We start from the raw sequence: 19,990 nt of genomic DNA on the forward strand, positions 1-19,990 counted from the left end.
CTCGATTCTTTAGGATAGTAGGTGCCTGTATCCATTGAACAAATTCTCACCCACCCTCTGAATTCCTTAGTCCCCTGTTAACTTCAGAAGGACAGGACCTACTGGCCTTTGCAAGCGGGTAAGAGGCAGGATCTGGAGAGCCGCTCCCTTCTCTCTGACCCAGGCCCTGCGCCGCTCCTTCCAGCCCAGCCGCGCGTCTAAGGCCGAGAACACCGCGGGCCCCACCCAGCTCCCCTCCGGCGCGGACGTCTGTTCGGGAGAAGGTGCCTCCGGCCACTCAGGAGTTAAAATGGCAGCGGGACTGGAAGGGGGCGGCGTGGCTCGCAGACGGGGAGGCGGCGACCGGAGTGGGCTGGGGAGGTTGGTGGAGCGGCGGAGAAGCGGGTGAGGAGGCGCAGGAGCGGGGAGGAGCGCGGAGGGGCGCGGGCGCCGCGGGGGCCTGCCGCGTGGACTCGGCGGCGCGGCGCGCGGAGGGAGCCCCGGCTCAAGCCCGCAGCCTCGGGCCACGAGCGCGGAGGGCGGCGCGGAGCCCCGGGCGGGGGCGGGGGCGGGGGCGCGCGCGCGGGCGGGCGGCCGGCGCGTCGGTGTTCTGCCGTCGCCCTGCCGACTCTGCCCAGCCCCGCTCCCAGACAACTCCACGCGGGAAGGCGCCCACGGGCCGCCCCGGCCTGAGCGGGCGGCGCACGGGAGAAGGGCGCGGACCAGGTGCCCACGCAGCCGGGCTGCAGCGGAGCCGCGCGGGGCCGCGGGTGAGTGTGCGGCTCCGGGTAACCCCGGGCGGCGCGGGGCCGGGCGGGCGCTGCGGGAGGGCGGCCTGGGGTGACTGTGCGGCTCCCGCGGACCCCCGGCGGCGCGGGGCCGGGGCGGAGCTGGGGGAGGGGCGCGGGCGCCGCCGAGCTGCGGGAGGGAGGGCTGGTGACTCGGGAGGGAGGCGGCCGCGGGCGCCGAGGGAGGCGGCGGGCGAGGGGCGTCTGGGCCATAATCCCCCCGGAGGGGCCCGAACCTCCCCAAACTGTTGCTGGGAGAGCGGGGCCTTGATTGTCGGGGAGCGAGAGGTGGCAGCGAGGTTAGGGAGGGCGTGACAGGGGCGGGCAGCGGGTGGCAGCGCTCCAGAACCTTGGGGACTTTCCCCTCCTTGGAACTCGGGTGTCCGTGCAGAGGGACAAGGTGGCCTTGGTGTCTGCGCGAAGTATCTGGAACAGTGAGCCTGGCTCCTCCCAGGCCGGCAGGGGTCTGTCAGCAGCCTGGGATGGGACATTTGGGGTGGGGGATGGGCCGGCCTTGGGCGCAGTCTGGGGACTCTGGGAGTGGGAAGCGGTACCGTGAAGCGGGCTCTGGTCCCCCGCACCCCCCAGGAGACAGGAGGGGTTGGCCAGCCACAGGTGGTCCGTCTGTCCTGCATCCAAGGGCGGCGCAGACTCTGGCTGCCCAGCCAGCGAGGAGCCCCCGGTGACTGGGCTGAGCTGAGACGCCAGGGGCGGGAGACCCACCGGACCCTGAGGGAGGGGAAGGGGTGTTGCTGCGCTCCCCTCCTCTTTCCTCCCCCATCAACCGAGCAGGAAGGAAAATGTCATCTGGGCTTTGTGCTCCGTTCCTCTGACTGCCGCAGCTCCCATCTGTTGGAGCCAACGCAGCTTCTCCTGGGAGGGTCAGGTTTGGAGGGGTGGGCTGGGCAGGTGCTCAGTGGGCAGAGATGGACGGGATAGGCCCTCCTCTAGAAGACCCCAGGAGTTGGGTGGTAGGGAAAACCGCCACCGAGGTCAGGGGTCTAGAGGTGGCTCCCTGCCAGCTTGGTCACCATCATTGGGAGCTCTGGATCTTTTCATGAACCCAGGCACCAGGCAGGGTCCCCGTTCGCCTGCGCCAGCCTGGGATAAGCTCTGGCCCAGTGTCCCCTTCCTTCGTGAGGCCAGGATCCCCTTCCACTGCCCATTGCTCCTTTAAGGTCCCTCCAGCAAGGGGCATGGGGCAACGCTGTGTACAAGGCACTGAGGCCCCTTGCCTGTGGGCCCTGTTGTTACCAGAAAAAAGTCACATGTGGGTGGCCTGACCCACTTTCCTGGCTGACCAGGTGCCCTTGTGGGGAATAATGGAAAGAGAAGAGCACAGCTATGGGGTTGAGCCTTCTAGGCCCCTTGCCTTTCCCTGGGCTGGCTCCCACTGAATCTCCTCCTTCCTGCCTACGGGTTCCCTCTGGAAAGGATGAAACTAAACATCACAGTGCTCCAGGGATTGAGACTTGCCCAGGGCCTTGGCAGACACGTAGTGCCTAGGAGCACCCCCAAATCCACACGCTCCCCCAGCGCAGCCTAACCCAAAGGAGGCACCAAATGTCAGTGGGAACTCAGTGGTCTGCTAAGTCAGTTTCCACCCAGGCCAGGACAGGTTTTCTCTAACTCGCTACAGGTCCTCCCCACTCCGCATCTTTCCCCCTGCGCCTCCCTCCTCTTTCCCCCTCACTCTCTTTCCTCAGTCATCTCTCTTCCTCCGCACAGTGCTCTCCCTCTTCTCCCCCCCCTTCCCCCTTCTCTCGAGGACTTCTCCCTCCCTCCCTTCCAGGGCTCTGTTGCCACCTTTGCCCCCTTTTCTTGTGCAAATTGCAGTCTTAACCTGGAGCCTGGCATTGGCTCTTTGCTCCAGATACCCTGACAGTGGGAACACACTCACTGTTGGCTTTGCTGAGTCCCCTTTGCAAAAGAGGAGCCAGGGCTGGTGAGCCTGGCAGCTGCATGTCCCTGGCATGTCTCCTGTATCCTGCCATTTGCTCCTCCTACTCCCCTCTTTTGTATTTGAAAGGAAAAAGAAAGTATATTGCTTTTTAAACGAAATTCCATCAATCAACAATTTATTGAGCACCTACTGTGTGCCTAGTACTGTTTTAGGAACAGTGTGAAGATACAGCAGTTAAACAAACCTCCATATTTCAGGGCAGAAGTGAACTTGTATCTGGATTTTCCAGCTGATTAGTTCTGTGCCCACCAGGCTTTCAAAGATCCACTGCTCGGCGGGAGGGGTGTGAGCGTAAACAGTCCTAGTGCATTGTCATCATCATGTTGAGTGACCTCTAACATCACAGGCCCATCTCCTACAATGTACCAGGTACACAAGGCTTACAGAGCCAGGGCCATCCTGTCCTTAAGATATTTCTGACCTAAAAGGATGGACCAGCTCATACCTCACCGTTTATCTGGGAAGGCTGTGTAGAAGTCCAGTGTTTTAGGCAGAGGAGGGAGACACAACTTTATACTGAGTGCCTACTAAGCACCAGTCTGTCTGGAGCTTTACAAAAATTATCTCATTCAATCCTCGTGACAACTTTCTAAGGCCTGGATTATCATGCCCTGCTTTATAGCTGAGGAAATTGAGGACCAAAGAGGATCAGCCTCTTGCCTCAGGTCACATAGGTCTACTTTTTGAAATCACTGATTGTCTGCAATTCATTTGGCCCCTGTGATGTCTGTGACACCTGGTAGGTTGTACAGTTATCTGAAGATTACATTTTAATAGAATTTTTCGGGAGCATCCCTTATCTCCTCAGTTTGAATATGAGAATATATAAGGACCTGCTGAATGCTTTCTTGAGTGGTCAGGGAAGGCTTCCTGGAGGAGATGGGACCCTGAGAGAGGACGTAGGGAGAGCATTGGTCTTTCTGATGCTACACAGATGTGTGACAAGCTGTAGGCAGGCAACCCTGCTCCACACCGCCACCCTGCATCCAAGTAGAGTTGATGGGAAATGGCCGTTTTCATTGAGGGTCAGGGCGTAGGAGCTTCGTCCATGGCCAGTCCAAGCAATCAGTGCCCCCTGGTGTTCTCAGCCTCCTTGGGCAAGCCTGGACTCTTATAAATGCTCCAAGGCAAAGAATGGGGGTGGGAGGCTTTCAAGCCTGCAAGATCTACAGGGAAGGGCAAGGACAATGGATGGAGGACAGATGGGGCAGGAAACGGGGAGAGTGACCAGGAACAATAGGGAAAGAAGACCAAGGCAAAAGATAAACTGAGAAACAAAAAGCAGAAGGCAAGAGACATGCTCAAGAAAAGGCATAACCAGACAGAACAGGCAGCAGTGTGTGGTGGGATTGCTAAGAGAGGGTGAGTAAGAAGGACACCTATACCTTATACTTCCTCTCAGTCCTACAGCTCAGAGGCTGGAATAGTCACCTGATTAGCCATATGCTGGCATTTGCTTATGGGATCAGCCCATCTTTTGTAAGCCCATCTTTTGTGTGCTCAGACCTGTGCTAGATGCTAGAGACAAAGAGACAAATCAGGTGTTGCCCCTGCCTTCCAGGAGTTAGCAATAAGAATGTAGATTCTGGCCCGGCCAGGCGTGGCTCAGCAGTTGAGCGTCGACCTAGGATCCAGGCGATCGGGGTTCGATTCCCGGTCAGGGCACATGCCTGGGTTGTGGGCTACAGCCAATCAATGACTCTCTCATCACTGATGTTTCTATCTCCTTCTCTCCCTCTCCTTTCCTCTCTCTGAGATCAATAAAGATACATTTTTTTTTAAAAAGAAGAAAAAAAAATGTAGATTCTGGAGTTGCATACCTGGGATTCAGATCTAGGCTTCCCCACTTAGAGCTGAGTGACATTGGGCAAGCCATCTGACCTCTCCGTGCCTCAGTTGCCTACTTCACAGAGGTGTTATAAGGATTAAATGAGTTAATACACATAACGAGCTTAGAACAGTGCCTGGCATAGTAAGTACTAGATAAGTATATTATTATTATTATTCAGTGGGAGAGTGAGTCTTTTTTTTAAAGATTTTTTATTGATTTTTAAAGAGAGAGGAAGGAAGAGGGAGAGAGAGAGAAACATCGATATGAGATTGAAACATCAGTCAGTTGTCTCCTGCACACCCCTTACCTGCGATCAAGAACATAACCCAGGCACGTGGCCTGACTGGGAATCAACCCAGGAATCCACCAGCAACCTTGCACTGGGCGACGCCCAACCAACTGAGCCACACCGGCCAGGGAGGGAGAGTCATTCTTGCAATAACGAAACATGCTAGAACACAGGGATGAGCAGATAAAGAGCTGACTATCTCTGCAGATTAGGGAATGGTTCTCAAAGCACATGATATTTGGGGCAAGGCTTGAAAAGGAGTCAACCAGGAAGAGGTGGTGGGCCTGGGGACACTGGTGCCAAGAGTATATGGGGCACAGGGGTGATGTAAGAAAAGATGCTGCATTGTGTATGTGTTGCCTTCTGTTGATATCAGGAACACTTTGGACATGTCCCACCTCAGCCTCCGTTTCCAGTGCTCAGAGCTGAGCTTCCAGTTGGGCTGACAGGTCCCCCAGAACATCCCCACGTTCTGCAGCCTAAAACAGTGGGCCTTTGGGCAGGGGATCTCATATATCCCTGCTGGGATTGGTCTCGTGACGGTGGCTTCCTAAATGTTCTAAGCCATCATCAAGCAGTCTCTGCTTCAAACCCAGAGCCGCCACGGCCCTCGTCCTCTGGCTTCTTGTATTTCCTGGGGACCCCATGGACCTTGGGCTGAGGGAGCTGCTGCTTAGGAGATGAGTAGAAGCGGGTTTGGTTTAGAATTCAGTTTCTCTCTGTCTATTTCTTCCACCCACACCTTCCCTGCTGCTCAGCATTTGATGGACTTGAAATGAGTTCCAAGATGAAGATCAGGCAGAGGGTTCCTTGGCAATAACCGTTTCTCAACCGCTACCTCTCACATTGTAATGGCACTAATTAGAGCAGCCAGCATTTATTGAGCATTTACTATGTGCCGAACACTGTACCAAGTGCTTTACCTACATTATCCCAATAAATCTTCAAAAACACCCCTATTAGGTAGGTGCTCTTATTAACTCTAATTTAAATTCAAGGAGACTGAGACTCAGAGAGGCTCAGTAACTTGCTCAAAGATATATAGCTAGAAAAAAGCAACGGAGTATTTAACCTTCTTTCTGACCCAAGGGCTCCTGCTCCTTAATCACCCCCAGAATCTAGTATTCCTTGGGCCTGGGGGGTGCTCTGGGGCCATCCAGCCCATTCTCCTCCCTCCCTACAACAAGAAGCTCCCCTGTCCAAGCCAGGGGCTGCCTCTCCCCTTTTTGGAACCTTCTTCTCCTGCTCCCATAGACCACAGCTCCTCGAGAGCCAACATTGTTTCCTTCTGCCTCAGCTAAGTGCCTCAGGGGCTCCATGGAGCCAGCAGCCTCCAGAGAAGCTGGACCCTAAGAGTCAGTCCCCATGGTCACAATATGGAACCAGTGTAGGGGTGGCTTCTGGGAGATGTGAGGAGGGACGCAGCCCCTGATCCAGCAGATTAGGTGGGGATGGTTTGGGAATGGTTCTGTCAATGGGGTATCTAACAAGGAAGCCTCATGTCTTGAAAAGCACAAGTACAGTCATTCATATTTACAAACTCACAAGGCAGATCCTTCAGGGAAAAAACATACGGAAGAAGGGGCAGTGATTGTTAGGCAACCAGCTTGGTTCCCCCATAAAAGTAGGTGTGTCTTACCTGATCCTTTAAAGGGGGGGGGGGGGAAGAAACAAGGCAGGCAGGAGAGGTTATGTTCCTCTACAAAGTGTTCTCAGAATGAACATTCGGAGGCAGTTGATGACCCTGGCCGGTTACTAAGTGGTTAGAGCATTGGCCCGTGGACTGAAGGGTCCCAGGTTCAATTCCAGCAGTGGTCAGGGCATATGTGTGAGGCAACCAATCAATGTGTCTCTCTCATATCGATGTTTCTCTCTTTCTCCCTTCTACTCTCTCTGAAAAAGCAATGGAAAAAATATCCTCGGGTCAGGATTTTTAAAAAAAGAAGGGTAGTGATGAAAGCATCTGTCTTTGTCCCTGGAGGGCAGAGGCGGTGATGCCAGGAGATGGAGTGACCACAGAGGGGCAGCTGGTGGGCAGGCTGTGCATGGGAGGGGAGGGAATTGACACTCTACCTTGACATCCAACCCCTCCATCTTCTACCTCTGGACAGACCTCCCAGTGGGATGAAGGGAGCTGGGGCTCACACAGCTCCAGGCCCCTGAACTTCAGGAGGTGCTTGCCCAGAGTTGTCCTAGGCTTAGAAAGGTGGAACCCCACATTCGGGGGAGCTACAGAATCTTCCTGTCCGCTGCCCATCTCTGTAGAACCGTGTCTCAGCTCTGTCAGACACAGAGTGGGACTGGAATCTCGTCACTTAGCAAGTATTTTTTAGGATCTGTGCCTGGCCTGCTGGTGTAGACAAACAGTGAGCAACCAGCAAACAGATTTCTGCCCTCATGGAGTTTATACCTGATTGTCTGGTGAAACAGCAAAATACACAGCATATTAGAAAGTGGCAGGTGCTAAAGAGAAAATTAAGGAAGGATGGGGGATAGAAGATATGTGAAGAAGAGGAGAGTTTGTCATTTTACACGGGGTGGTCCAGGAGGACCCCGCTGAGACCCCGCTGAGAAGGTGACCGCTGAGTAAAGATGAAGTGGCCGCAAGGTGGTGAGGGCACAGCAGGCAGAGGGAACAGTAGGTGCAAGGGCTCAGAGGCAGGGCCGTTCCTGGTGGGTTTGAGGCCAGATCTTGGAAAGCACTGGAGCTGGGGTGAGGAGTTTGGTCTTTCCTCAGAGTGAGATGGACATTTTGCGGGGTTTGGGGCAGGAGGTCACATGATCTGACTTTTTCAAACCCCAGGATTTTGGCCATTTCGGCATTTCACTAGGTTGCCAGGGTGTTCTCCAGCCACTGAGGCTAACTTAGTCAATTAGTCCCCCACCCACCCAAACACTTTTGAGCACTGTCCTAGTGTGGGGTGTGGGGTTGGAGAGACTGCAAAGAAACGTAAGTCACAGCCTTTACTGATACGGAAATCTACAAATCCGTTGGGGAGGCAAAACTTACGCTCCCAAGAAATAACAGGGGAATAATACCAGACAGTATTTAAAACCAAGTGCTAAACTGTGTGATTTAGACTATAAATGTTATCAGAACTGTGAGCTCTGTGTGGGAGTATATAGGGAAGGCTGCCTCAGAGGGGTGAGGCTGATGGGGCCTGGAAAACGGGGTGGGGTTTGGATCTGCGGAGGGGAGGATTCTGGAGCGGGGAAGGAGTAGCTCCTGGGGGTGGGAATGGGAGAAGGGTGGCCAGATGGGGGGGTCACATGGGTGGGGAGCAGTTTTTGTCTCTGGAATAGACCCTTCCCCCCTTAGGGTTTCTGGTGTCCCTTGTCCCCTGTGGACAGGAGAGCAGCCCTTCCTTAGAGGATGTCTTGCTTTGGGAAAGTGCCCTGCCAGCACGCAGGCGTTTCTGAGATGGGCACTCCCCTCATCCGTTGCTGTCCACCAGCCCCTTGGCCCACTGATGCTGGGCCCAATTCCCTGTCATCCCCTAAGCTCCATTTTCTATGAGGTCTGCAGCTGGCTTCTCTTCTCCCTTCCTCTCATTGCCAGGCTCCTGTTTGGTAGGTCACTCCTAGAACAATCCAATTTGTTTCATGTAGAGTGAATTGGAAATGACATTGTACCGAAATGAGCAAACATTCCCCCCTGAGGGGTGAGCCTGTCCTTTTCCTGGAGAGAGGCCACCTGGGTCTTGGGACTTGGGGTTTGGCGCACTTCCGACCTGTAGATAGAGCGCCCTGGAATGGAGTGGGGTTCTAGTAGCACCTCACTCTCCCCGCCCCCACTGCACCCCCAGCTAGAGAGCAGGAGCCAAGACTCACCGAGCAACCCTTTCAGCTAAGCAGACTCCTCCCCTCCTCTGGGCCCTGGCAGCCTGAGAAAGGAGGGCCCACCCACTCTACCTGGGAGCTCTGGGCACATCTCTAAGACATAGGCTTAAGCTCATAATCTGAGGAACTGGAGTCAGAAGTGGGCCGGAGTCCCTGTTCCCTAACCGCATACCCTTGGGCATTTTACTTAAACCTCTCTGAGCCTCAGTTTTCCCAGCTAAAATCTGGGTTAATAACACCCAGATCTTCATCAGGTCCTTAATAATAAGAGCTAACATTGTCGAGTGCTTCTGATGGGCCAAAAGCTTCACTGCACTTATCTCACTTAATCCACATACTTCTGTTAAGTGGATGTGATTTCCCCCCTATTTTGCAGTGGGGGAAACTAAAGCTGGGAAGCATTAAGTAACTTGCCCAAGGCCACACACAGCCGGCAAGTGGCAGAGCCAGAATTTAGCCCCCAACTCTTCCTGACTCCAGAGCCCTGGTTCTCAGCGTTAAATGAGCTAATCTGTGTAAAGTGCCTGCTGCAAAGTAGGAGCTCAATAAATGTTAGTTCCTTTCCCTCTCAATTTCCCCAGGGCTGATCCTCCGAAGCATAGCTCTCTCCTACCTCATCACATTTCTCTTCTAGGATCCCCAGGGACATATGATAGAGGTAGGAATCAGAGTGAGCCGCGGGTTTATACCAAGGGAAAAAATAAAGCTGAGAGAGGGTGAGTAATTTGCATAAAATCATAAAACACAGGGGCTGTGATTAATATCCAGGAAACCATTCTCATAAGAGTTTTGTTATCCAGCCCCACTGGGTCCCAGGCAGTTGGCAGAGGGTATCTTACAGAGGTTATGTTGTATGGGAGGCAAATGGGAGGCCACCACCTCCCTCAGGACACCTCAGAGCCCATCTCACCTGCAGTGCTGGAGCTGATCACTATAGTCCTGGATAAGTGCTAACAGGAAGATTCTAAGACCTGTGCTTTCTGAACTTGGCACTGTTTCTAGAGTTGGTAACAAATAATTTGGGGCCGCCTCTGGATGGATCTAGGAAGAGGACAGTGTTGAATGTCAAGGTATGGGAGGAAAGGAATGTATCTCAACTTTATGACTGTTAAATCAGGGTGCCTTCTGTACTAGGTGCAGTGCCAGTGGATGGGGATGGGTAATGGGGCCAGCAAAGGAAAACAGAGTCATGGCCTCAGCAATCCTGTCTGATGGGGGAGACCATTCACTTGTATGCATGGAGACACACGCGCACACCCCTGCCTCCATTTGACTTTATTTGGAAGTAAAAACAAAAACAGATCACGGCAGGACAACCTGAGGATATATGTGCATATGGAATGCAGAAGAAAGAGCTGAGACAGGTGGGTTCCCCAAAGAGCCCTCACTCATTCTTTCCTCCCTGGAGACCTCTTTTCTGGTGGGCATAGAGACCCTCTCTCTGCACACCCCACCAGGACCACCCAACATTCACACTTGATGGCAGGACCCCAGTGTTTCTCTGAATTCCTTGTAATGATCCCCCAGGGAGAAAAGGGGGAGTCTAAGTCATAGCCCTTTAAAACTGATGGCAACTGAGAGCCCTCTGGTCATGTGGCTTTCAAACATTTATAGAAATTGATCCATTTTTGAAAACGTGTGGTAGGCAGAATAACAACCCCCAAAGATGTTTGTGTACTAGTCCCTGGAACTTGTGAATATGTCAGGATACATGGCAAGGGGAATTAAGGTGGCAGATGGAATTAAGGTTCCTAATTAGCTGACCTTAAAATAAAGAGATTGTCCTGGAATATCTGGTAGACCCAGTGTAATTACAAGGGTCCTTTAAATGTAGAAGAGGGAGGCAGAAGTCAGTGTCAGAGTGATGTGATGTGAGAAAGACTCAGTGGTCCATTAGTGGCTTTGATGACTGAAGGGGCCGTGAGCCAAGGAATGCAGGTGGCCTCTAGAAGGTGGAAAAAGCCAGGAAACACATTCTTCGCTGGATCCTGCACAAAGGAACACAGACCTGCTGACACCTTGATTTTTGCCCAGTGAGACTCATTTTTGCACTGTAAGATAATCTGTGTTGGTTTAAGCCGCTGAATTTGTAGTAATATGTTACAGCAGCAACAGTAAATTAATAGAAGGCTGCTGTAGCTGGAGCAAAGCAGGCGGACCAGAACCCCACTGACTTGGCCTCCTTCTGACCCAGAACCCCAGGAATTGCTTCATAACTCTGGAGAGCCCAATTTGGAATGTACTGTGCCTGAGACACATCCCAGTTATTTTCCAGATGGTGAAACAAAGGCTCAGAGTGAAGTGGCTTTGTGGGAGGTCACACTGAGTTAGTGGAAGAGCTGGGACTCCCAGCCAGGGCCTGCTGCTGTCTTTTCAGAAATTCCAGATGCTTGCACACCTCTAGCCATTTCCAATGAGTGTGTGTGCACACGTTTTGACCTGCAAGGGCCCAGGCACTGTACTCAGTGTTGGGCAGATGCAAAGTGAGTTCCAGGCTCAGGAAGATGAGACAGTGTTGCTTGAGTGCTGTTCTGCCCTCAGCCCTTCACTGGGCCTCAGTTTCCTCCCAACACAAGCAACCAGCTCAGGTTGCTAAGGGCTGTCAGTGGTCTTTGGCCCTCGGGGCTGGTCCCCAAGGCTAGTTCCCAGGTGGGCTTTATCCCAGCCATCTCCTTTGGGGGGGAAACAAGTCTATGAAGGGAGGGGGCTGCATCTGCCCTTCCACAGCCTATATGTCATTTATCATACCTAACAAGCTGCCGGTGGGTAGGACCAGAGCCTTGGGGAGGGGGTGGGAGAGGTGGTGGCGGAGCCCAGTACCTTGCCTGGAAACTGTACCCCAATAGTGCATAATGTGTTACTCCCCTCTGCCAGGTGTTTTTTCCTTCCCAGCTCTCCCCACAGCATACCTGAGCCATAGGCTGGCCCCCAGGGCTGCCAGCTCCTGGTGTTGGTCTCCATAGCAACCCCACATTTGCCATTCTGGTTTCTAATGACTTATTGGCACGTATGGTAATTTGCAGAGCTTGGCAGGCAGAGCTAGGGGAGTAGTGGAGAGGGAGGAGGCAGTGAGAGGACTTGGCGGTGGGGAGGGGGTTCTGGTTTTGGATGGAGAGAGAAGCATGCTTTTCTTCCTGCCCTACCCTGCCTCATCCCCCCTGATTAATATCCCAAGTAAGGTTGCTGCTTCAGGTCCAGACCCTCCCCTCTCTGAGGAGCATCAGAAGGAGACAGATGGACAAACAGCTGTAGAGCACAGCTGCTCACCCGTCAGTCAGAGTCAAACCAGGTGCGGCGGGGCTGGCAGCTATGTTCATCCACGCAGGTCAGACCACTCATGTTTCCGCCACTCCTGTCTGCTCCCTTGGCCCTGAGAACAAGGGGCACCTCCTGGGCCCAGTAGTTGCTCTGTCTCATGGGGAGAGGAGCAGGGGTAGTGTATCCATAGGAGAGGTCCTTGCAGCTTCGAGCCCCTCTCAGGTTCAGGCAACCAAGCCAGGTGGCACTGAATGAAATGCCAGCTTGCGGAGGTAGTGGGTGAGCCAACCAAGCAATCAAAGGGGGAGAGATGAGGGGCCCTGACTGTCCGCCTCTTTGCTTCAGCAAAGCCTGCCCAACCTCAAAACTAATTCCCCAGAGCAAGGCAGTGGGGAGCCTCAGACAGTCTTCAGCACACTTCTCTGTCTCCCCCTTTGCTTCTCTCTCCTCTCTCTCTCTCTGTTGATTCCGTTCTGCATATGCCCTTGTAAGAGGCAGCCTGGTGCTGAAAAGATTACTGGCGTTAAAGTTGGAGACATGTGGGTTAGAATTCTGTGGCCACTGCTTACCATCTCTATGACCTTGGACATGCCTCTTCCCCTCTCTTTGAGCCTCAGTTTGCCCATCTGTAAAATGGGGTTAATATACCCATCTCACAGGCTTGTGAAAATGAAACCAGCTCACACTTGCAAAATGCTGGGCACATAGTTAGGCATCAGTAAGTATGAAAGAATTTTAAAAGCAATCTTTTAATTATCCAATAAATATAAGCAATGTGATCAGTACCTTTAAAATTCTGGTGGGGTTGGTAGAGTTTTCTTTTTTAAATATTCAAGAATAGTCTTCATTTATTCAGTAAATATTTATTGCCTTCCTACTGTACAAAGTACTAGGCCAGGTGCTGGGTCTTCCCTGGTATTTCGTGGTTAGGTTAAAATTAGGTTGCGTACTCTCTAAGCGTATAGCATCTGACAGGAGATGAGGGAGGGGAAGGCCCAGGAGGGCTAGTAGCAGAGGGGCTGGCCCAAGGTCAGCCATGTAAGTGGGTCTTTCGTGGATTTCTGAGAAGTGGCTGTCCCCAGGAGAAAGGTCTGCACTGTGAAGGCGCTGTCTGGGTCATGTGCAGTGAGACGCACTGCCTGACTCCTCAGAAATGGTGAGTCCGTTTTTAGAACTAGATAGTGGAAAAAGGAGCCAGTGAGTGGCTGCTCCTCCGTGTTCATAAGCTGCTGCTGAGGCTTGGAGAGGCCACTAGGAACCCCCCGGGCACTGGGCAGAAGAGGAGCAGAGGCACCTGCCCTCACCTGGGCCTCTGAGCAGGTCACGGCTCCCTCAGCTGCTGCTGGAAGGGGGGCAGGGGAGCCAGTGTGAACTGGGAAGCTTGGCTTCCGCTCTGCCAGCAGGTGGACTTCTGCCTGCAGCAGGAATCTGTTCTTCCATCACCCTCCCCACAGCCTTCTCCATGACGGAGCACCAGAGACATGCCAACAGAACGGCAGAGATGGCCAGGTCCCTGGAGAGTGTCTGGCCCACTGTTTTCCCACCTTCTCTTTCAGCGTCATAGCACACATACTCAATGACAATGGCTCAGGGACTCTGACCCAGGGAAAGGGGAATAATGAGCTCAGCACACCTGTACCCCATTTGTGGCTCCCTAACTCCAGCTGGGAAGCTCTAGCTTAACTAATTCCTCCAACCTATTTTTATTGATGAGAAACCTGTGACCCAGGGAGAGGAAAGGACTTGCCCAACGTCACAAAGCATGTTAGTGTCATCAGGACTAGATATAAATCTCCTAACTTCTGGCCCTGTGCTGTATCTATTACCTCTTCTCAAGACTCCTTCCACTTTTTTTCTCACCTTTCACTCTGGACAATGTACTCCAGGTGAAAGGGAATGTAATTTCTCTAAGATATCACTGTCCCCAAATCTCATAAAATCAGGCTCCTGCTCCCCCTTCCCCTTCCTGTTCAGTGAAGCCTTTGGCACCTGTTCATAGACATCCTCTCCTTTCCGGTCTATCCATTGTCCTGGGTGAGATCAGTGACTACATGAGCAACTCATCCTACCCCCAGACCGTCATCCCCTTCACCGGCTTTCCCACCCCAGCCACTCGCTCCCCAGGTCACACCCTAGATCTTGCCATCACCTGAAAATCACCTAGTAGAGATCCCTGCTTCCTGGGACCACCTCCTGGTCTGCCAGCTGGCTGCTGTTCATTGACTCCCACACAGCCATTCTTTAACCTCATCAGGATCTTTTGTCCATTGGCACCTCTACTTTCCTGCCATTCATTACCTTCTTTTGGCTTCCTTCTCTGAGTCCAGATAGATTCCATGTTCTGTCATTTTAAGAGCTCTCCTGCCAATATCCTAAACTCTCCTGACCCTCTGTCTTTTTATTGCCCCAGGCTGGCAAAGCCCCAGTCTGGATTAATCACTCTATCTGCTGCTTTCTGTCTTTACACAGACAACTCAACCAGCTAGAAAAAGTCAAAATGAGGCAGATTGGTACCTCTAAAAATTCACCATCACCAACCCAACTTACCCTTCCGAAGTGCCTGCTGTTCCTCCCACTTTCCTCTGGCCATCTCTTTCCTGACTCTCCACAATGACCATTTCACACCTTCTTCCCCAGACCTTCTCCTACACCCTCTCTCAGCTGAGGACCTCACCTCCTACCTCACAGAGAAACAAGTGATCAGGCAGAATTCCCTCAACTCATCTCCACCAGACCCTCACAGACACCTGTCTCTGCACTAGCCCTCTCCTCCTTCCCTCCTGCTTCTGCAGGGGAGGCCTTTCCACTGCAGGCCAGCCTTCCACCACCTCTGCTCTAGATCCCGTCCCCTGATCTTCTCAGGAGCATCCTTCCCACCATGCTCAAGCTCCTCCCATCTCCAATGGCAACAGCAAAAGCCTTCCTCAAGCCCAGCTCCCTTCTACCACCACCTTGTCTCTTTTCTCTTCACAAGCCAGATTTCTTGAAAGACTTGGCTTTACCAGCTCCCTCCATTTCTGCGAGGCACCTCCCCCTTCCTCTGCCCCACTTCAGCCTGGCTCCCTCCCGCATCATTCTGCTAAGACTGCTCTCCCTCTCACTAAGTGCAGGGAACACTTTTCAGTTCGCAAAAATATTGTCCCCTCCTTCCTGACACTTCCTTCTCCCTTGGCTCCTCCTACCCCGTAATCCTGCCTTTTCTGGTTACTCCCAAGTCTTCTTTGCCGAGCCATCCTTTCCTTCTCGATCTTCCAACCTTGGAGTTTCTTATGGTCTAGTTCAAGGTATTCTCTCCTGACTGGATACTTGTCTGGGGCCATCTCATGAATGGATTCCATTTTCAACCACATTCAGGTGACCCCCAGATCTGAGTCTATAGCCTGTTCTTCATCTGAGCTCCATATCCTTATATCCATCTGCCTAGCTAAGTCGGATGTCTCAAAAAACCTCAGACTGGGCCTATCTAGAGTCATGATTCCCCTCCTAAGTCTCCCACTGTCTCCTTCACCCCCTGCCCGATCCCCCTCCAGCAGTGCCTATTTTTGTGAATGGTACCACCTCACACCCGTTCTGTATGCCATAAACTGGGAGTCACTGTCAACTCTTCCTTTTACCCCCTTACGTCAGTCCACCTGGTACCAGGTCCTGTCCAATCTATCTCCAAAACGGCACCCAGATCCACCCACTCCCCCCATCCTCACAACCTCGACGTTCCTTCAGGGTGCCCTCGCCTCATGCCTGGGCCACTGGAATCACTTAATTGGCATTCCTGCACCTACCTTGCACCTCTAATCCAGTCTCCAAATAGCTGCTAGAATGACATTTTAAGGACACAGTCTGATCTGCTCATACTCTCGAAACTCTTCAGTGATTCCCAGCGAGTGCTCTTGAGGATGGCAGTGGCTGGCAGCCCCCTGGAGGGCCTGGCCCGTGCCATCCTCTCCCGTTCTACCTCCCCACCCCCCACCCCCATGCTCTGCGCTCTGCATGTTGGCTTCTTTCGGTTCCTTCACTGCTAAGCTCCTTTTTGCCTCATGGCCTTCACATGTGCTGTTTCTTGGCCCTTTGTCACTTTTCCATACTTCTCCTCCCTAAATTTTAGTTCTTCAGATCTCAGCTCAAATAGCCCTTCCTTAGAAAGGCTTCCTCAGGATATCTCCAGAATTTCTTCAGGCCTCTGTTAAACACTCTCACAATGTCCCGTATGCTTCCTTCAACACACATTATGAAGTCTAATTATGTAATTGGGTGTTTGTTAGATCAAAGAATGTCTCTGCCACTAGACATTGACCCCAGATAGGAGACCCCATCTGTTTAGTTCACCATTGTAGCACAGATTAGGTGTTCAGAAATACTGGCTGAGTGAATGCATTAATGAAAGATTTTTAAATACAAAGGACCTTATGGGAAAAGCTGGAGGGAAAAGCTACCCTCTGAGCGTGACCAGATGGCCTCTGCCTGGCCAGCATTCTACCATATACAGAAACAGGCTCCTGCTCCTGTCCCCTGTCCTGTCCCTTCACTGTCCTTCCACAGCTAAAGACCTTGCCCACATTCAAAGGAGATTTATTCTGATTTTCCATCAGGGGTGCAGACTCCTCTTCTCTAATAGTTCTTTCAAGAACAATAGCAATAATCTTTCATGTCCGCAGGTCTTTACAGCCTACAAAGCTCTTACGGTGTTTGCTTTTCCAGCGGCCTTTGAGCTGCTCTGTGAGGAAGCTGGGTGTGTGTCATGATCGCCTGTTTCACAGTGGGGGAAAGTGCAGCTCAGAAAGGTGAGTGGCTTATGCACAGTCATGGGGCTGGTGAGCCTGACTGAGCCCGGGGCTTGTGGCCCCACCTCTGTGCTGTCTGTACTGGCTTGTAGAAAGGAGGCTGCTGCAAGTTCTGGATTACCCACAGGATGCAAGAAGTAGTGCCCCCCAAAACCCCCATGGGGTGGGAAGAGGTGTGCCTGGAATGTGGCCTGCAGTTTGGTTTGCAGTAGATTTACCTTCTCTATAGTTAAGGCCAGTCCAAGCTGGCTTTGCAGAGCCCCCAGTGGGCCTCTCACTTGCCTCGTATATTGGATAGTCCCTCATTCAGCGCCAGGGACAGAGTGGTTCGCCGGGGTCCCAGGAGCAGGAGTGCCCAGAGAATCCCAGAGCCCAGAACGAGGGTGGCTGAGGCTGCTGGAGGACTCCAGGCTTCCTGAAGGGTGACCTCTGGGCAGGGGGCATACAGGGCCTCCCTGGCTTGGCTTCTGCCAATTTTCCAGCCCCTTCCCCTCCACTCTCTGCCTCCATAATGTTCAGGTAAACCTAGCTGCCTCTGGTTCCCCAGCGCCCAGCTGCTCCACGCCGCTGAGCTTTGCGCTGCTGTTCCTTCTGCCGGTGCCCTTCATGCTCTCCTCTCCAGACTTGGCTCAGCGCTCGTGACACCTTTTTCATGAAACCGTCCCCAAAGCCTAAAGACCTCCTTTTATGTACTAAGCACACTCAGCATATTCTGCTAAAAATCTCTTTGCCCTGCCTTCCTCTGCTGGGTAGGAAGCTTCTTGAGGACAGAGACCGTGACTCATCCATGTTGGAACTGCCAGTGTCTGGCTTGTAGTAAAAACAACAAAGATATAAGGAGGGCTTACTGTGTGCTAGATGCTGTGTTAAGTGCTTAATATTAACTCACTGAACCCTAAAAGTGACCTTATGCTATAGGTACTATACCTTATTTTTTTAAGGACTTTTTATTTTAAAATAAGTATAGATGCCTCAGAATTACAAAGAAATGTACAGGGAAATCCCAAGTCCCCTTCATCCAGCCTCCCCCAATGTTAATATTAACATCTTACATAACTATAGTGTAATATCAAAACCAGGAGGCTGCCATTGATATAATTCATAGAGCTTTTCCAAATGTCATCAGTTATACATGCATGGATTTGTGTGTGTGTGTGTGTAGTTTTGTGTAACCACCACAACAACCAAGACACTTAACTATATCATCATAGGGCTTCCTGTGCTAACCTTTATAGCCACACACCCATCCCTAACCCCTGATGGCCACTAATCTATTCTCCATCTCTGTGAGTCTGTTCTATCACAACTGTTACAGAACTGGAATCGTACAGTCTATAATATTTTCTATTGGCTTCTTTATCAGCATAATTCCCTTGAGTTCATCCAAGTTGTTGCCTGTCTCAATATCTGCTCCTCTTTGTTGCCAAGGAGCGTTCTGTAGTAGGGATGCGCCACAGTCTAACCATTCACCCCGTTTTACAAGTGAGAAAACTAACTTGCCCGGGGTCACACGACTAGTAAGTGGCACTTAATAAATGTTTGGTAATAGGCACCTAATAGATGTTTAATGTACCGAGCTCAACGGCATGCTCTCCTCTTGGCACCCAACATGGTGTTTCACATAGAGCAGGGACTCAAAAACTGTTTGCCAGTAAGGACATGGATATAGTGGCGTCTGTGTTTACACAGTAGCAGTAATGTCCACCTTGCCCTGTGCCTGGACATTTATGGGAGAGGAATGCATCCCTCTCAACACCTTCTGTAACTGTACCTTCAGTTTTGCTTGGAATATCAGAAAAGGACAATTGGGGCATAAATATGATCACATACAGGGCTGGCATTTATTGACTAAAATGCCCAAAGCTAATTGTTCCCACATTAATATGTGTCATACTCGCCTGGTATCTTGCACCTAATTTGCAGGTTGCTCATTTTAGCACAACGCAGAGAAACCCTTGGAGCTCCTGCTTGCTGCCACCACACCTCCCAGCTGTCCCAGCTGGGCTGTGCAGGCACAGTCTGCAGAAACAACAGGTGGGGTCCTGAAAGTGCCCACCCTAAGCTGAAAAGTCCACCTGGGCACTTTTACCTGCAGAAGAGGAGCCGGGCTACTGCCACTCGGCCGGGGCCTCGGGAGGTTTAATTAAGGAGGATTTGTGGAGCGGTTGGAAGTCCTCCGCCTCAGGTGTGGAGAGCCAGATGCAATTAAGCGATTGCAAAGGAACCACGAGTTGGACTAGTTGGATCCTGGGCACAGTGCCCAGGAGATGGGCTTGCTTATGCACCTCTGTCATTTCTCTGTCTGGAGAGGTGAGGTGACAAGCAAGCCAGCCCCAACCTCCAGGGACACACTGGAGATACATGGGGTCTCCAGGGTGGGGCTTTCACAGAGGGTGTCCTATGATGTCAAAAAGGAACCTGTGGTTTTAGTCCAATCGAGGCCTTATCGAGGGCCACCGGTCCTTGGTAAGATTAAAAGGGTGAGGCTGTGGGCCCTGCCCTCAAGGAGCTGCTAACCGTGTTGACTCACCCTTCGGCAACTGAGAATAATTGAATGCCACAGTAAATTGTCCAGGCTCTAACGCCAGTGGTGGTTGGTAGGAAAGAGAGATTGAAGGTGGCCTGAGGAGGTAAGCACGCTGGAGACCGAGGAATAAGTCTGGGAACATGGTTCTCAGCGGTGGTACCACATGGACTGAGACTCGGGGAGCCAATGCTAGAGGAAAGCAAATCCGGATCTAGTATGGAGTTCACAAAGGGCTTCAAAACAAGACTTCAAAGTGATTTTGACCCCTCTGCAGGCCACTGGGATTGCGCCTGCAGGCCCCCGGGAATACATGACCACTCCGTGGTCAGGGGCACTTCGAGAGAAGAGTTGAAGAATCATCTCCCTAATGAGGACGGAACAATAGTTGGGGAGACTGAATGGAAATGCGCCAGTTAGGAAGGGGGCCGGTGTTGGGGCAGAGGGTGGGACGTGTCTGATTTAGGACCAGTGTCCTAAGGACTCAAGTGGAAGTTTGGTTCTCTAGGGAACTGAACGCAGAGACAAGATGACAGCGTGAGGTGGTCACTAGGGCAGAGCTGCCCATGTGACAGGAGACTGCATGAGGGCGCCAGGACAGGCTGGCCCCGAGGGAGGGTGAGCACGGGAAGGCACCAAGACAGGAGAAAGCTGCCAGGAGGGCAGGTGGTTAGCCAGGCTGGGCGGTGCCGTCCGGAGCTTCTGGAGGCCCAAAGCTGAGAAAGTGTTGCTGGATCAAG

General features: G+C 52.3%; 1 protein-coding gene across 1 annotated transcript in view; it reads left to right on the forward strand.

Moving 5' to 3' along the window:
- The first annotated feature begins 687 nt into the window (after window positions 1-687).
- Window positions 688-19,990, forward strand: part of LRRN2 (leucine rich repeat neuronal 2) — a 60,824-nt gene continuing 41,521 nt past the window's right edge. The window contains exon 1 of the mRNA XM_087827758.1: window positions 688-749. The gene's annotated coding sequence lies outside the window, so the exon portion shown is untranslated. The remainder of the gene's footprint in view (window positions 750-19,990) is intronic.

The sequence above is a fragment of the Miniopterus natalensis genome, chromosome 19 (genome assembly GCF_054644295.1).
Source record: "Miniopterus natalensis isolate mMinNat1 chromosome 19, mMinNat1.hap1, whole genome shotgun sequence".
Lineage (NCBI taxonomy): Eukaryota > Metazoa > Chordata > Mammalia > Chiroptera > Miniopteridae > Miniopterus > Miniopterus natalensis.